This window comes from Schistocerca serialis, chromosome 4, assembly GCF_023864345.2.
Source record: "Schistocerca serialis cubense isolate TAMUIC-IGC-003099 chromosome 4, iqSchSeri2.2, whole genome shotgun sequence".
Lineage (NCBI taxonomy): Eukaryota > Metazoa > Arthropoda > Insecta > Orthoptera > Acrididae > Schistocerca > Schistocerca serialis.
In genome coordinates, this window is record NC_064641.1 from 869,522,958 (window position 1) to 869,542,405 (window position 19,448).

The following is a 19,448-nucleotide window of genomic DNA, read 5'->3' on the forward strand; positions in this document are numbered from 1 at the left end:
AGAAATACGGCGGGTAGATGGAAACAGACACTGAAACCAGCCACTCTGCTGGCGGGCTTCGGGGGGAGCCACCGATATCAAGCATCCCCTTACGGAACAGAAAACTACGTTGCCATACAAGTACACTACTGGCCTTTAAAATTGCTACACCACGAAAATGACGTGCTGCAGACGCGAAATTTGACCGACCGGAAGAAGATGCTGTGATACGCAAATGATTAGCTTTTCAGATCATTCACACAAGGCTGGCGCCGGTGGCGATACCTACAACGTGCTGACATGAGGGAAGTTTGCAACCGATTTCTCATACACAAACAGCAGTTCACAGGCGTTGCCTGGTGAAACGTTGTTGTGATGCCTTGTGTCAGGAAGAGAAATGCATACCATCACGTTTCCGACTTTGATGAAGGTCGGATTGTAGCCTATCGCGATTGCAGTTTATCGTATCGCGACATTGCTGCTCGCGTTGGTCGAGATCCAATGACTGTTAGCAGAATATGGAATCGATAGGTTGATGAGCGTAATACGGAACGCCGTGCTGGATCCCAACGGCCTCGTATCACTAGCTGTTGAGATGACAGGCATCCGCATGGCTGTAACGGATCGTGCAGCCACGTGTCGATCCCTGAGTTAACAGATGGGCACGTTTGCAAGACAACAACCATCTGCACGAACAGTTCGACGACGTTTGCAGCAGCATGGACTATCAGCTCGGAGACCATGGCTGCGGTTACCCTTGACGCTGCATCACAGAGGGGAGAGCCTGCAATGGTGTACTCAACAACGAACCTGGGTGCACGAATGGCAAAACGTCATTTTTTCGGATGAATCCAGGTTCGGGGTTTACAGCATCATGATGGTCACATCCGTGTTTGGCGACATCGCGGAGAACGCACATTGGAAGCGCGTATTCGTCATCGCCATAATGGCGTATCATCCACCGTGATGGTATGGGGTGCCATTGGTTACACGTCTCGGTCACCTCTTGTTCGCACTGACGGCACTTTGAACAGTGGACGTTACATTTCAGATGTGTTACGACCCGTGGCTGTACCCTTCATTCGATTCCTGCGAAACTCTACATTTAAGTAGGATAATGCACGACCGCACGTTGCAGGTCCTGTACGGGCCTTCCTGGATACAAAAAATGTTCGACTGCTGCCCTGGCCAGCACATCCTCCAGATCTCTCACGAACTGAAAACGTTTGTTCAATGGTGGCCTAGCAGCTGGCTCGTCACAATGCGCCAGTCACTACTCTTGATGAACTGTGGTATCGTGTTGAAGGTGCATGAGCAGCTGTACCTGTACACACCATCCAAGCTCTGTTTGACTCAATGCCCAGGCTTATCAAGGCCGTTATTACGGCCAGAGGTGGTTGTTCTGGGTACTGATTTCTCAGGATCTATGCACCCAAATTGCGTGAAAATGTATTCATAGTTCTAGTATAATATATTTGTCCACTGAATACCTGTTTATCATCTGCATTTCTTCTTGGTGTAGCAATTTTAATGGCCAGTAGTGTAGTTAATTCAAATGTCAGTGTCTAGCACTACTATCAGTATCAGCCGTTAGAACACAGAGAGTTACACTTACATTGTAAATGAAATGTAAAATGCAATGCGTAGGTTCTTAAATGGAAAACAGGTACACTTCATAGTTGTCAATCACGGCGCCATCTACCAAGAAGGAAAACAATGCTTCGATTCAATCGTACGTATTTTTTGGCATAGAATCCGAATATGCAATGAAAATGGGGAGGGGGGAGGATCCGATTTGAAAATATGTTGTTAATTCCTCGTACACGGGAGGGATGGTTAGGAGGTGACCAGCACAGACACAAGTCCGCTTTACTGACTTTTCACCCAGAATACTTTTTTCACCCGACACGTCTTTTTCGAGGTATTTAGCTGTCTGAAGCTAAAACAGACATCCTGCATAAATTTATTTTAATATTTGCTCAGTGACTGACTAACAACGACGATCAAATACACACACTTTCGAGATGCTACCAAGTCTGTGACGACAGTACCAGAAAACTTGACTCACTGATGAAGTGCGTTCTCTAAATGGCGATTAGTTATCAATATAAATTTACAACAGTCTTCTACAAAGTTACAGAAATGAATTGTAAAACAAAGAAGTCGCTGATAGCCTATAAACTAAAGTTGCCATCACGAAAAGAATACAGAAATAGCGTGCTTGGTCGCAGGGACATAACAACTACGTGATGTAACAACCCAAATTGCTCTTTGCCCAGTTTTCGTTTGACTCAGTACATAAATTACTTTTTTTGCTGCTGGAGGTGGAATAAAGTAGAATGGAACCACTTCTTTGCATTAGACGAAATTTTTATGTTTTTCGTCTGAATTGTGGACTGCAGCATATTCCAGACACTCTCAAGCGAAACACATTTGCAACTACAGACATTGCATCAGTTAATTTTCGTGTTTCATCCTCTACAGTCTCACAAATCAGAGCTTTGTTCAGGGACGTCTAATCACGACACTCGATCATGCACGCTACTTTACAATAGCAAGCTGGTGTAACCGACTTCCGTACTAAGTCGCGAGTAGCCTTCAGTAACAGAGAACTAATCGATGAGTTTGAAGCAACCGTTTTCAGTCTTTGTCATACTCGCGATACCACACTTGGGAATCAAGGTAATCTAGCACTGACGTAACAGTGGTGCCTTGTTTCCCAATGCATGCAGCCCGCAGCAGTAGACTCATAGTTGCTCCATTTCTGATCTCTAGAGTCTAGGATCTTCCTGGGGTGATACGAGATCTGTGTCAGCTACAGAATGCTCCAAACTCCAAGTATGGGAGGATTTGAGTCTGACTCCACAAATGACTACCAGTACACCCCTTTTTTTTCATTTCAACAAAGAACAAACAAAGCTGTAACCCTCAACAAGATTATAACAGAGAATGGAATTTATTTTCTACTGCTGTAAGGGAAGATCTTGTAGTATTGAACATGTAAAGTTTTTCTAAATCGTAATACAGGGTTATTACAAATGACTGAAGTGATTTCACAGCTCTACAATAACTTTATTATTTGAGATATTTTCACAATGCTTTGCACACATATACAAAAACTCAAAAAGTTTTTTTAGGCATTCACAAATTTTCGATACGTGCCCCTTTAGTGATTCGGCAGACATCAATCCGATAATCAAGTTCCTCCCACACTCGGCGCAGCATGTCCCCATCAATGAGTTCGAAAGCATCGTTGATGCGAGCTCGCAGTTCTGGCACGTTTCTTGGTAGAGGAGGTTTAAACACTGAATCTTTCACATAACCCCACAGAAATAAATCGCGTGGGGTTAATTCGGGAGAGCGTGGAGGCCATGACATGAATTGCTGATCATGATCTCCACCACGACCGATCCATCGGTTTTCCAATCTCCTGTTTAACAAATGCCGAACATCATGATGGAAGTGCGGTGGAGCACCATCCTGTTGAAAGATGAAGTCGGCGCTGTCGGTCTCCAGTTGTGGCATGAGCCAATTTTCCAGCATGTCCAGATACACGTGTCCTGTAACGTTTTTTTCGCAGAAGAAAAAGGGGCTGTAAACTTTAAACCGTGAGATTGCACAAAACACATTAACTTTTGGTGAATTGCGAATTTGCTGCACGAATGCGTGAGGATTCTCTACCACCCTGATTCGCACATTGTGTCTGTTCACTTCACCATTAAGAAAAAATGTTGCTTCATCGCTGAAAACAAGTTTCGCACTGAACGCATCCTCTTCCATGAGCTGTTGCAACCGCGCCGAAAATTCAAAGCGTTTGACTTTGTCATCGGGTGTCAGGGCTTGTAGCAATTGTAAACGGTAAGGCTTCTACTTTAGCCTTTTCCGTATGATTTTCCAAATCGTCGGCTGTGGTACGTTTAGCTCCCTGCTTGCTTTATTCGTCGACTTCCGCGGGCTACGCGTGAAACTTGCCCGCACGCGTTCAACCGTTTCTTCGCTCACTGCGGGCCGACCCGTTGATTTCCCCTTACAGAGGCATCCAGAAGCTTTAAACTGCGCATACCATCGCCTAATGGAGTTAGCAGTTGGTGTATCTTTGTTGAACTTCGTCCTGAAGTGTCGTTGCACTGTTATGACTGACTGATGTGAGTGCATTTCAAGCACGACATACGCTTTCTCGGCTCCTGTCGCCATTTTGTCTCAGTGCGCTCTCGAGCGCTCTGGCGGCAGAAACCTGAAGTGCGGCTTCAGCCGAACAAAACTTTATGAGTTTTTCTACGTATCTGTAGTGTGTCGTGACCATATGTCAATGAATGGAGCTACAGTCAATTTATGAAATCGCTTCAATCATTTGTAATAGCCCTGTATTTCATGAAGGTTATGTTGGTACATTCTTTGCACTATATAACTCTATGATGGGTAACATAATCCAATATATAAAAATCAGGATAACACACTCTTAACAGGTGCTTATATTTATCCACAACATCTAACACCGCAATAGCAAAATAAAACACACGAATCGAGGAGATATTTAGTGCAGTGAAAGTTCTGTCTGTTAAAATCCAACGCATCCTGGAAGAACACGAAGATTAAATTTAAAAAAAAGGAGAAAAGGGACCTTGTTTCTGGAGACGGTTTAGAACAAAGTGAAACGCGTTTGATCTTAATAAGAGTTTTATTACAGCTGCAAAAGACGGTAATTAACCTACACCGTTTGTAGATAAATTACGTAATCTCAACAAAGAAAACAAAAGTTATGGTTATCAAGCATCAGGAGCTAACTCCTAACAAACTAATCAAAAATTTACAGAAAGAGTAAACTCGTTCAGCTTCTTAGGAAATACTTCCTCATTCGAGGCAGAAATGGACAGACAAAAGATAGTAGACTGATTTATTACATTAACGGAACAGTCTATAAAACTCTCAGAATTAAAGTAAGAAAGTAAACAGTGCCTAAGTTCCACAATAGAGGTCAGTGTCTACTATGACTTAAAGACAATAGTCGTGGACGCTGACTAAATGAAATGAACCAAGAAGAGAAACATCGACTCCTGAGAACAATAACGGGACATCCTACAGGGGAGAAATGCTGACGTCAGAGAAGAACCCCCAGTGAAAAGTATAAATGAGCAGATTAACGAATCCACGAACAATTGGAAGAACCATCTCAAGAACGGAGGAAGACAGAATATAAAAATTTATGTAAAAGTATTAGCCATTGGGCAGAAGATCTTTAGCAAGCTGGAGGAACAGGTGGAAATATCAATAATCCGAATGCGAAAATATTTGGTTGACACCGACCTACATAGGGAGGAACGATCACCACTATAAAATAATGGAAATCAGAGCTTGTACGGAAAGATATAGGTGTTCATTCTTTCCGCGCGCTATACGAGATTGGAATAATAGAGAATTGTGAAGGTGGTTCGATGAACCCTCTGCCAGGCACTTAAATGTGGTTTGCAGAGTATCCATGTAAAAGTAGATGTAGATATTAACGCTTTTATTAAGAATTCTACCAGTTTGGGGGGGAGGGGATGCCAATTTCAATAAATGTTGTAGACTTACTAACAACATATTCTAAAAAGATACTTGTCTGCAAGTGGGATCCAGAATGTGAAACTATCTTTTAATATTATTATTTATCGAATAAGACAGTCGCAGTGAAAAGTCGCATCTAGTGCTAAGACTTCATGACCACCTGAAACACTTGGATGATAAGTAAATTTCTTAATTAAATTTTGCAAAATAAATTTGGAACAACTATATAATCTAGTAGAAGAAATGATTAAAAACCTTTTTATTCGAAATTTTAAAATTGTAGCACACGACTTGGTTACAATTATACGAAAGAAGCGCATAATGTACCCCCCCCCCCCCATCCCCCGTTAGGTATTGATGGTTTAGTATATACAGAAAGAAGAAGAATATATAAAGTTTTCCAATGATGTCAGTCTGTCAGAGGTTATAAGATGAACATTAACAAAAGAAAAATGAAGTCAATAAATGTAGTCGACGTATATCATGTGACGCTAACGGTAGTAGATCAAGAAATGAAACAGTTAAAGTGGTAGACTAGTTTTGGTATTTCGACCGCGAAATAACTGATGATGCCAGGAAATTGTAAAGTGAAACATTATGACATTCCTGAAGGAAATCACACTTCTTTTGTGGAATCAGTCCAGATTCAGAAAAACATCGCTTGCTTTGTGCATACACGACACCTTGCAAACAACAGACGCAGGTGAATTGGTAGATACCGTCTCTTTTGCAAAAGACTTTCGACATATACACCATCGTAGGCTACTGACGAAAATGACATCACGTGGAGTATATCCGCAAATATGTGACTGGCTCGAGAGTATTTGAACAGTTAAATTCAGTCATTCATACTGCACAGTCAAAGTTACAGAGAAACAAAAGCAACATAAGATCTGCCCCAAAGAAACGTAATAGCACGACAAAGTTTCATTTAGGTGTTGAATGATAGCTCTCTTCAGACGTGGATAAATGTAACATAATGTTTATAACAAAGAGAAAAGATAGTGTGGGATCTGAATACAAGATTAGTGGAGATCGTCGTGAGCACTTCACACCGGAAATGGTAGTGACGGAAATGGCCAAGCATTTAGAAGAGGACAGTATTTTTTGGTGCATCAGCGCAGAAAGTAAAGCTCCGCATTTTTTTCTCAGTAGAAAATAATGCTACGAACGTGAAACGTTACGTGTGTGTTATCTGAAGTCCCCTGAGTGAGCGTGGCAAGTTTCCGTCACTTTCGACATATAGAGTAGCTGCTGGACAGTTTCAAAATGACGTCTGTAAGTGATGTACGTTACAAGCAACGTGCCGTCATCGAATTTGTCACTGCAGAGAAAGAAACCGTGGGGAATATTCACCAACGCCTGTGCAACGTGTATGGAGCATCGAGAGAAGTACAGTTAGTTGCTGTACACGAAGGGAGAGGTCATGAGAAGGACAAGGAATTGTACCGACAGGGCATACACGCCCTAGTTTCGCTCTGGAGAAAGGCCATTGAAAGGGATGGTTATTACGTGGAAAAACTGGGTGTGCAAATAAAACACTATTTTTTGTGTGTGTTATTCTCATTATGTTCAATTAAGAATTGTTGAAGATAAGAAACTCTGTGCATTACTTTCCGAGCAACAGTCGCAGTTTCTGGACAGCGGTTGGCGAAGAGGAATGGGTACAGAACGATAATGCAAGGATCGTGGGTTCGAGTTTTTACGCGAAAACTCACTTTTTTGGTTAGAACTACGTTACTGAAAGGTCAACGAACGTTTGTGAAGGTTCACACGACAACTTCATGTATAAAATTAGGTACTGTTTTTATTTCAGAGTTGATAGTTTACAATTGCAGGATTGATATTCATCGTAAAAATAGCCATTTTATTCGCTTCTTGCACACGTTAAAAACGTCCCATTTTGATACTAACATGTTGAATTTAAAGTTTCCAACTTGGTTTGCATTCGTAAAAGGTTCACTCTCATCGCACAGTTTGCCGACAAACTACGCGTAACAACACCATTTCACTTCATCAAATATTGGCACTGGAATCAAGTTTGACTCAATCTTCTCCTGAGGAGCAAAATGGAAATTTTTTGATGAAATTATTATTCTGAAGATAAAAATAGACATCGCAGGTTTGCACCTGTGAGTGTATTAGGAGATGAATTACTTTAACGCTGCAAGATGATAATCATTGATCTTGTAAAATATAGACGTAGATCTTTTTGTCTTCCCCACAAGTCAATTAACAGAAGAAATTTGTTCTCCTATTCGCAGGGTTTCACAGCATTAGTAAAAAATTTTTGTTCAAGGTTGCCGTACGTTTCCCAGATATTGATGAAGTAGTGAGGCGTACTCACCCTTTTCCCTCCCTTTTCAAGCCTTTTATGAAACTGTTTAAAAATACTATATACTGAGCACTATTTCGGTTTATTTGCAGCGCAAGTAACGTAAAAACAAAATAAACTTTCCGCAGAAGGAATCGAGCTCACATCCTGGGATTACCGTTCTGTAGTCTTTCCTTCTCGACAGCCGCTAGCTGTATGTTACATGCACATAAAATACTTATGCCTGACTCAACCCGCGCTGAAAATGCTGTTCTGTGTAAAGTATCGGCCATCTGCTCCAGCTTCTGTCACTTCCACTTCTGGCCATACCCCGCATACAACGTAAATCTGGACGAAGTCTCTGATGAGAAGGAGACATGACTCCTTTGTAAGAATATAAATGTGAACGACCGTGTAGCGTTAGCATTACTGAAGGCGAATGGATGACTGCATTCGATGAAAGGGTTCTACGAATGTGTGGTGTAATAACGTACAATACGCTAGTGCAACCAATGCCATTGCTCCAATGTTTAGAGCGTCTGTCAAGTATGTATGACTACAGAAATCCAACGACTTGAGAGACGTTCTGTTAGAACTGAAGCAGGTGGGTATAGCCCACATTAAAGACTATCATAAATGCTCGGCCAACGTAAATAGGAATCTCGGGAATGAAGACGACGTAGTCCTAGAGGAACTGTGTTGGGTAAATTGACCTGTATTCGGAGACGACTGAGCGATCATTAAGCTGACACCGTCGTATATCTCTCCTAAGGGTAATGGGATAAGTTACGAGGGAACAGGGTGCGCAAGAAGGCATTTAGAGACTCATAGTTTCCTCGCTCAATAAGTCAATGGAATAAGAGAGAAAGTCGATGATAATGGTTCTCTCTGCCACGCACAGTACATTTGCTTGCGGAGCATGGATATGGAGGTAAATGTAGTGAGGAGAACATAAAATACAAATGAACAACAGCGACTAAACTTTTCTGAGAAAAAGTCAAACAAATTTACATGTATTGAAAATTTAGGTGTTTGGAAGTTTTTTTCAGAGTGTTGTTCTTAAGTAAAGTATAAGTAGTAAACAATAAATACAGGAGTAGCATAGTATGTTCTCAAATGTGTAGGTACTGAAGAATGTGGAAAATTGAGAGTGTACGTCGTGCAACTAATGAAGAGGCACTGAATCGGAAAGGAGAGAATAGATATTTATACCACAACTTGAATGATGGAAGGGACGGGCTGTTAAGATACGTTCTGAAGCATCAAGCTATAGGTTGATGATATAAGGAACAGTGTGTTGTATGTGTGTTACAGGGGTGGCGATCTTGGAGAAGGTATCGGAAAATTCGACAGGACATAAATACGAGAGGTTTCATACAACAGTAAACATATTAGATTGCACGTAATTTGCAGAAGTTAGGCAAATGTAAGAAGGCTAGTGCAGGACAGACTAGTGCGCACAGTGTATCAAAGCAGTCCCCCGTCTCCAAACCACAACAGCAATAGTACGCTCACAATTATGTCTTTCACTGCACACTAATCCGCAATATTTTTTTTTAATTTACCTGTTTCTGAAAGAAATTCCCAGCTCGTAATCTTCTGTGCACTGCAATGTGAATTTCGTAAGTCAAAACAAGAGTCATTTGCAGATGTCCTAGGCTTACAGTTCAGGCATCACGGAACGACAAACTCATAAGATACTTCAATGATTTAAATTCATAAACAGAACGAGACAAACTGTCTCTTATTGACATGGTAGTGACTTCTAGAAGAGATACATAAAGGATATAGAAGGTCACTTCTTTCCGTAGGTTTTCCTATGTAATTTTTCTCATTTATTCCTCCTGAGTAAAGCCCACCAGAACAATGACCCTCTATCAATACACACTGTAATAAAATGCGAATGGAAATGAGATGCAAATTGGATGACCTCGCGTTCAGGTCCAAACTGTAATAAATTTAAATTAATAAAGCAGAGAAGAAAATTTACATTTATTATAATAACACACAAATCATCAGTATAGTAATTGGACATGTTGCGGGTGGGCATTAGTCACTTCATCCCAGTACATTATGTATTCAGCGACACACGTAGGCGTGGGCGGCAAGTGTGATGTCGACATATCTTTGGTCGCCAGGTCTCACGGCGTGGTGTCGTGTCGTCATTGGTTGACAACTAACAAATTTAACTTCTTGTATTACGGCTTTGCGGCGATGCTCAGAGAAGCTTAACCCGTTTCTTGTTTTTACAAATTCTGCCTTAGCACTCTCTAGGTCAACCGCCAGCCAGCTTTAGATGCAGCTCTATTGTATTGGACTGAACAGCTATACGCCATCTTGAAGCGGCCCTAACACTTGCTAATAACACTACTGGCCATTAAAATTGCTACACCAAGAAGAAATGAAGATGATATGCGGGTATTCATTGGACAAATATATTATACTAGAACTGACATGTGATTACATTTTTACGCAATTTGGGGGCATAGATCCTGAGAAATCAGTACCCAAAACAACCACCTCTGGCCGTAATAACGTCCTTGATAAGCCTGGGCATTGAGTCAAACAGAGCTTAGATGGCGTGTACAGGTTCAGCTGCCCACGCAGCTTCAGCACGATACCACAGTTCATCAAGAGTAGTGACTGGCGTATTGTGACGAGCCAGTTGCTCGGCCACCATTGACCAGACGTTTTCAGTTGGTGAGAGAACTTGAGAATATGCTGGCTAGGGCAGCAGTCGAACATTTTCTGTATCCAGAAAGGCCCGTACAGGACCTGCAACATGCGGTCGTGCATTAACCTGCTGAAACGTAGGTTTTCGCAGGGATCGAATGAAGGGTAGCACATCTGAAATGTAACGTCCAATGTTCAAAGTGCCGTCAATGCGAACAAGAGGTGACCGAGACGTGTAACCAATGGCACCCAATACCATCATGCAGGCTGATACGCCAGTATGGCGATGACGAATACACGCTTCCAATGTGCGTTCACCGCGATGTCACCAAACACGTATGTGACCACCATGATGCTGTAAACAGAATCTGGATTCATCCGAAAAAATGACGTTTTGCCATTCGTGCACCCAGGTTCGTCGTTGAGTACACTATCGCTGAAACCAGCGTCTGAAAAAAATTGTAAACGTAATCTAGGTATAACTTTCACGCCAACACCATGTACTTAGTGCGAGTAGATATTTTGTGTTATTCAGGTTAAGTGAAGCTATTATTCAATCTCGGAAACATTTACAAAAGGAAGTCTTCGACTAGTATTCCTGCAAACAATAAGAGTGCACCGTGTAAGATTCTTATGTTCGCACAAGGGTGAATCAGTCTTGAAGATGCGTTGGAAAACGTTTGTGTACGATAATCTTCAGTTATCAAAAGCGCTGGAGATGTTTAGTGAAGTTTCATGGTGCTAGATAAGTAATAAATGCCATACGCGACATTTCATGCATGTTTGTGCGCACATTTCTTTTAAACTGGCTCTCATGTGGTTTATTGTTATAATGATTCATTTTCCAGGATGTGACAATGAGACGACTAAAATCAAGTGGCATCATTGTACTTTTAGATTATCATTGAAGTGGAGTTGTGATATTCCCATTTCTGATTCCTTCGCTCACAGTTCATTGCTCGCATCTTTGGATATGCGGTCGGCAGAGAAGAAAAGTTTTCGGGATATCGAGACAACTTTAGAGGACACGAGGTAAGCAAGGCCTCCTCTTCCGTGCTGCCAAGGAAGAAGAACACTTGCGAAACCTTTTCAATGCGAAAGGGTCAACGTAGCCTCTAACACCCAACAATTTGCAAAAAAAAAATTGCCATATTAGCAGTAATATGTCAAGGCAGGAACGTTCCATATCTCATCCCAATTAATTAATTACCCTACTGGCAATTAAAGTTGCTACCCCACGAAGATGACGTGCTACAGACGCGAAATTTAACCTGCAGGAAGAAGATGCTGTGATATGCAAATGATTAGCTTTTCAGAACATTCACACAAGGCTGGCGCCGGTGGCGACCCCTACAACGTGCTGACATGAGGAACGTCGCACGGACTATCAGCTCTGAGACCATGGCTGCGGTTACCCTTGACGCTGCATCACAGACTGGAGCACCTGCGATCGTGTACTCAACGACGAACCTGGGTGCACGAATGGCAAAACGTCATTTTTTCTGATGAATCCAGATTCTGTTTACAGCATCATGATGGTCACATCCGTGTTTGGTGACATCGCGGTGAACGCAAATTGGAAGCGTGTATTCGTCATCGCCATACTGGCGTATCAGCCGGCGTGATGGTATGGGGTGCCATTGGTTACACGTCTCGATCACCTCTTGTTCGCATTGACGGCACTTTGAACAGTGGACGTTACATTTCAGATGTGTTACGACCCGTGACTCTATCCTTCATTCGATCCCTGCGAAAACCTACATTTCAGCTGGTTAATGCACGACCGCATGTTGCAGGTCCTGTACGGACCTTTCTGGATACAGAAAATTTTCGACTGCTGCCCTGGTCAGCACATTCTCCAGATCTCTCACCAATTGAAAACGTCTTGTCAATGGTGGCCGAGCAACTGGCTCGTCACAATATGCCAGTCACTACTCTTGATGAACTGTGGTATCGTGTTGAACCTGCATGGGCAGCTGTACCTGTACACACCATCCAAGCTCTGTTTGACTCAATGCCCAGGCTTATCAAGGCCGTTATTACGGCCAGAGGTGGTTGTTCTGGGTACTGATTTCTCAGGATCTATGCACCTAAATTACGTGAAAATGAAATCACATTTCAGTTCTCGTGTAGGGCACCCTCGAGCACGGAAAAGTGTCACAAAACGATGTGGTATGTACTCGACTAATGTCTGAAGTAGAGCTGGAGGGAATTGACACCATGAATATTACAGCGCTGGCCATTCGTCGATAGGAGTACGAGGGGGTGGAGATCTCTTCTGAACAGCACGTTGCAAGGCATCGAAGATATGCTCAATAATGTTGATGTCATAGGGGTTTGGTGGCCAGCGGAAGTGTTTAAGCTCACAAGAGTGTTCCTGGAGTCACTCTATATCAATTATGGACGTATGGGGTGTTGCGTTGTCCGCTGGAATTGCCCAAGACCGTCGGAATGCACAAGGGGCATGAACGGATGCAGGTAATCAGAGAGGATGCTTACGTAAGTGTCACCCATCGTATCTAGGCACATCAGGGGTCCCGTGTCACTCCAACCACACACGCCCCACACCATTACAGAGCCTCCACCAGCTTGAACAGTTCTCTGCCGACATGCAGGGTCTATGGATTCACGACGTTATCTTCATACCCTTACACGTCCATCCGCTCGACGCAATTGCCGCGCGGGGTAGCCGCGCGGTCTCAGGCGCATTGCCGTGGTTCGCGTGGCTATCCCGTCGGAGGTTCGAGTCCTCGCTCTGGATGTGTGTGTTGTCGTTGGCGTAAATTAGTTTAAGTTAGATTAAGGAGTGTGTAAGCCTAGGGAACGATGACGTCAGAGTTTGGTTTTATAGGAACTTACCACAAATTGCCAAACAAAAAAAAATAAATAAATAAATAAAAAATTCGACATCATTTGAAATGAGATTCGTGCGACCAGGAAACATGTTTCCAGTCGTCAACAGCCCAATGTCAGTGCTGACGGGCCCAGGCGAGGCATAAAGCTTTGTGACGTGAAATCATCTAGGGTACACGAGTGGGCCTTCGGCTCCGAAAGCTCACGCCGATGATTTTCTTAGTTTTACAGATCCGCCTTGATCGCACAAATTTTTACACTTCACTATTACCGATTTAGGCAACTATCATCTTCAGATCTGTTACAAACAAAAACAGTGTGTAACCAACTACGTTCAGTTTGCTGACACTAAGTCTACACAAGTCCTGGTGCCACACAAGGAAGATAAAAAATTCAGGTAGCTAATCACTGACATACAGGCATGGGATTTGTGCGGCATTCGTGTCTTTGCGACGTGAGTGCGGTAACTGCACAGACATGAACTATGGCGACGTTATTAGCAAATGCGTCCAAACAGGACCAACGTGCCATTATTATTTTCTTGGCTGCTGAGGGACAAATATCTTCACATATACATCGGAGAATGAAGAGGGTGTAGGGGGCAGCATGTCTATCGAAAACAACCGTTGTGAACAAGGGGTGTTGCAGCTTCATGTCAACATACATCCCCATGTAGGAAATGTCGTAACGCAGAATTCACGACAACTCATGTGGGAGGCATTAGAACAGCCCCCCCCCCCCCCCCTCCCCCTTCACTCCTGATCTCTCCCAATGCTATTATCACGCCTTCGGTCCTTTAAAAAGGGTCTTGAAGAGCAGACAATTGCTGTTGGACGATGGCGTGCAGCAGGCAGTCACGGGACTTCGTAACGCAGCGGGACACGGTGTCTTACTAAACGCGATTCTTCATCCTGGTGCGTTTTAATATTTTAACACTATTGAGTACCACGGCTAACAGGAGAACATGAATCTAAAGATTAAAATGATTTATATGTTATTAGCCAGACCAGATTTCAACACTGCAGTCTTTGATCTCACGCAAGTGAAGTCTTAACTCTCTGATTTAAGTCACTGATATTGTACCAGCTGATGCTCATGTTCAACTGAAAATGCATAAAAAAATCTGCAATTCTCCACTGTGGTCTCCGGGAAGCTGAAAGAAATCATTTTAATGTACAGTTACCTGCCCGTTTAGTTACAAGAAAACTGCTTTCATTCAATTTGAATTTGCCGCGGCAGCGGCTCTCGCGATCGTGGCGCAGCACTGCGTCACAAAAAATGCTAATTTCCCTGAAAAAGGGCTAAAAATGTCGGATGAAATAGTGGACATGCGAGCTAGAAATTGTTACAACTATTTTTGACAATTTCTATATCCAGAATTAACATAAAATTCAAAGTACACACCTTTTTTATACATCAGTGCCCAATGGCGTCTTTCTCGATCAGAAAACAAATGAGAGCAAACTCAGCGTTCGAGAGAGCGTCACAGGCTCTTAACAACATTCGCGGCTACGAGAAGACAGAGTAATGTCTAAGCCGCCGATACTTATAAGCAATTTCATATGCTAATATATATCTTTGTTATATTTTTAATTATCATTCTCGGCGTCGGTTTTCACACTCGCCGACCACAGACGTTATTTGTAAAATTGACATACATGATGTTATACGAACATAAAAACCTAAAATAATTCTTTCTTTTATACCGAATCCTCATAATCGATAACTATTCATACTGGAATGAAATATAAGAACATAGATAAATGGTTTTTTCATATATTACACAGATTTTACAAATGTCTTGGCAGGAGACGTCACACACTGAACTTCATGAAGGAAAGCCTACGATTTTCTAAAACTAAACTTGTAGTTCAAACCAAAACGAAACAGCAGCATGGTGGTATCAATGACTTCTGTATCTGGTGACAAGTTCCAGACTATGATAATGATGATGATGACTAAGTTTGCTTCCCGTATGTAGCTGCAGACGGGATACTATACATTTACTGGTGTTAGTGTGGTGTCACTCATTACGCCAGACCTGTCAACGAACAGCACACCCGTCGTGAAAAAAAGGAAAAAAAAAAACTGACGTGAGTTTTGCTGGAAATGAAGTTACGACAGTGGTTTCTGTTTACTTTGTTATGCACGCAAATTTCGCACTTGAATGCAGGAACTGCTGTCCGGAAAAATACTGCAAACAGTACTCTCGCTGCTCCCAAACTCTGCTGCTGCTGCTCCCGTATGCATTTATTTCGCCATGCAAACTGCGTTTTATTCCCAACGATATATATGTTCATGAGAGGCTCTTTTCAGTGCAGTTTAGGGCCATTGTGGTGAACTGATATGCAAATACTGCCAGACGCGTGATAGATTTATTTGCTTGATCTTCTCTACCACGGCGCTTCGCCCTTTGGTGCATTGTGACCGCAGGACAGTAAGTTTTTTTGTTATTTGTAGGTCATATATCGTTGCAAACAATGTTGCTTCAAACAATACAGTTTCTTGCATAGTATTACTCTATAAACACATTTTGCCTCTATTGTCTAGTATACAGTGTGCGAATTTTTTATTTTGATTTTATCGCGTGTGTTTCGTACTCACGTTCCACAGATCCAACCACTATAAGGTTGTGTATGACTCGACTTAACATTAAAGAAATATTTTTATTCGTTATAATAGTATTTACATATTATTAAGATGCTAATAAAGTAGTAGAATAACTACTGTGCAGAAGTATTGTAAAGTCGAAGTTCGGCAGTAAAGGACAAATGATTCTTTTATTCTATCCTTTACATTAGTTTTCCTTCCACCAGGTGTCGTGTGCCGTGTTAATGTAACAAAGAAATAGTTCATACATGTACATACGATAGTTATAATTCACAAACCATGTACAAAACTTAATGTACGTCCAGTTGCGCGTCGCAAGTGTAATATAGCCTTTGTCTGACAGTAAAGAGCAAGTGAAAATGGTAAAGGTAATTGAAACTGCTTAACAGAGTGCAGTACATAAGTAAAGGTTTGCCATGTAAAGGACACATAAAGAAACGCGATGGCACGACGTATTGAATTTAAATCTGTACATTAAATATTAGTTACTCCGTAGATTGCTGATTTTTTTTCTTGTAAATTGAAACAGCCACCGCTTACTGGGAAACTGTATAAGACCATGCGTGTTGCTGCACGTATCATCGTTCGATAGGCCAAATGACAGTGAAAAATTTCGATTTAGTTTCGGCATTTAATAGTGGTAGCGGCACTGATTCGGACTTCGTATTAAAAAAGTGCACGTTCTGTTTGAAATGAAATACTATACATGATCTGTCTGATGGCTTTCGTACAATGTGTGTTACACTTTCTGAAATATACTTTCTGAAATAAAAAAAAAAACGTAAAAAACATACTAAAGAATTCTGTAGGAGACTACATTGATCGTATACAGGTGTTATATAATTAGTTATCGTTCAGAATAAATCAGATTACAAGACTGGTTCACGTTCTATCATTCGTCTCGCCTGAAAGAACAAAACAGAGTGAAGCTAAATGCGAGCCTCTTCCAGAAGCCGTCTAACTGCTCTTTTATGCAACAAATGAGTGTAGTGTCTCTTTAGATATCGATACAGTTATCAAAGAAAATTGTTTAATAATACAAACGAACTTTGCTTTTACATAGTTGACAGAATATGATCATTTTTATCTTACATTACCCGGATACACCTGAAAAATTTAAAAGAAAATATCATCTCATTTTATTTTGTATGATAACTGAAACGCGCTAGCTTGCTTTTGTTCTACAATATTGCTTTTGTGTTAACCGGTTTTCGGCTTAAAATCCCCTTCTGCATTCATTTACTGACTATTGTTGCCAAAAAAAGTTACAGTGCTTGTAATCAACATTGGGAAAGAAGTTACACATCTAGTTTGAAGCAGAAATGGGGTGGTAATGCAACTTGAAACGTTAAACACTAAATAAATACAAAGGGAGTAAACGGGAAAAACTTTAACATAAAACGGGAACAGGAAGTTACATAACAGTTCATGTTAATAGCCAAACCCAATAAAATAAAATGAAATTAGTACTTGAAAAGGCTACTTCAGGAGTTATAAAGGATGGAGAGTGATACACAAACCAATTTAAAGAAAGAATTAACAATATGTATGAGGAACATGATCAATATTCATAAGATAAACATAAATGAATAAATGTACGAAAATGGAGGAGTGTGAGGGAACATACTGTAAATGCCATCTTTGAGAATGTGGTGATACTGCATTGTAAAAAGTAAGAAGTTGAACAATATACAAATATAAAAGTGAGGAAACAAGATAAACATTAACACTATACTCAAAAGTGCGCCTATGTAACAGTTTGCATTAAATAAAGGAAACCAAGTAAAATAAAAACAGTATTTGATGAGGAAACTTGAAGAGGTACACTATGTGATCAAGAGTATGCGGACACCTGGCTGAAAATGACTTACTAGTTTGTGGTACCGTCCATAGGTAATGCTGGAATTCAGTATGGTGTTGGCCTACCCTTAGCCTTGATGACAGATTCCACTCTCGCAGGTGCTGGAATGTTTCTTGTGGAATGGCTGCCCATTCTTCTCGGAGTGCTCCACTAAGGAGAGGTATCGATGTCGGTCGATGGGGCATGGCACGAAGTCGGCGTTCCAAAACATCCCAAAAGTGTTCTATAGGATTTAGGTCAGGGCTCTGTGCAGGCCAGTCCATTACATGGATGTTATTGTAGTGTAACCACTCCGCCACAGGCCGTGTATTATGAACAGGTGCTCGATCATGTTGAAAGATGCAATCGCCATCCCCAAATTAGACGTAATGTGTAATAGGCAGACATCTATGCAGGCCATCACACAGGAATTCCAGCCTGCATGAGGATCTAGTGTAAGTATCATGACAGTCAGGCTAAGGTGAGTAAACTTGGATTTCATGGTCGAGCGGCTGCTCATAAGCCACACATCACGCCGGTAAATGACAAACGACCCCTCGCTCAATGTAAGGAGCGTAAACTCCTTTGGGATATTTTGAAACGCCGACTTCGTGCCAGGCCTCACTGACCGACATCGATACCTCTCCTCAGTGCAGCACTCCGTGAAGAATAGGGCTGCCATTCCCCCAAGAAATCTTCCAGTACCTGATTGAACATATGCCTCCGAGAGTGGAAGCTGTCATCAAAGCTGAGGGTGGGCCAACGCCATACTGAATTCCATCATTACCGATGGGGAGCACCACGAACTTGTAAGTAATTTTCAGCCAGGTGTCCGGATACTGTTGTTCTTATAGAGTATGTGTAAGTTGGTGTTTTAATACTTTTTTATGAAGAAGTTAATGTAAGTGAACTCAGCTTTTAATGATTGTTGATGTTCACCCATCTAGCTATCTGCCATCAGCTGACCAAAGTAACCTGGGAAATGGTTCAAATGGCTCTAAGCAGTCTGGGACTTAACATCTGAGGTCATCAGTCTCCTAGACTTAGAACTACTTACACCTAACTAACCTAAGGACATCACACACATCCATGCCCGAGGCAGGATTCGAACCTGCTACCGTAGCAGCAGCGTGGTTCCGGACTGGAGCGCCTAGAACCGCTCGGCTACAGCGGCCGGCGTAACCTGGGAATAAACCACAAATATTCTAAGGTAATACACAGCATTTCTAGTCCTGTAACCTTAAAAGTGTCATAAGTTTGAGTTATTGTTCGTACAAGAACGTAGTCCTCGTACATAGTACAATAATCTTCCGTAGTCTCTCTGAGGTCTCCCAATCTTCGTGGCACAGGCCTGCAGCTTCTCGCAGAACGCTGATCAGTATCTATTTAAAAACTCAACTTCTTCTGGTCCGTAAATCGTATCGGGACCTTTCGTGTGACCATCAAAATATCAGAAATTACAATGGCTTCTTAAAAACAATGACAGCTTATCTCCCAATCATTCACAATGGAAATCTCACTACCGTAGTCCCCTCTACTCATGCTCCATAGGTCAGAGTAAAATCCTGTGCGCCCTGTAACTTTCAGGTCTCTCACAGCCAAGTTTCATCGTATACTCGTATATGTTTAGTTAGT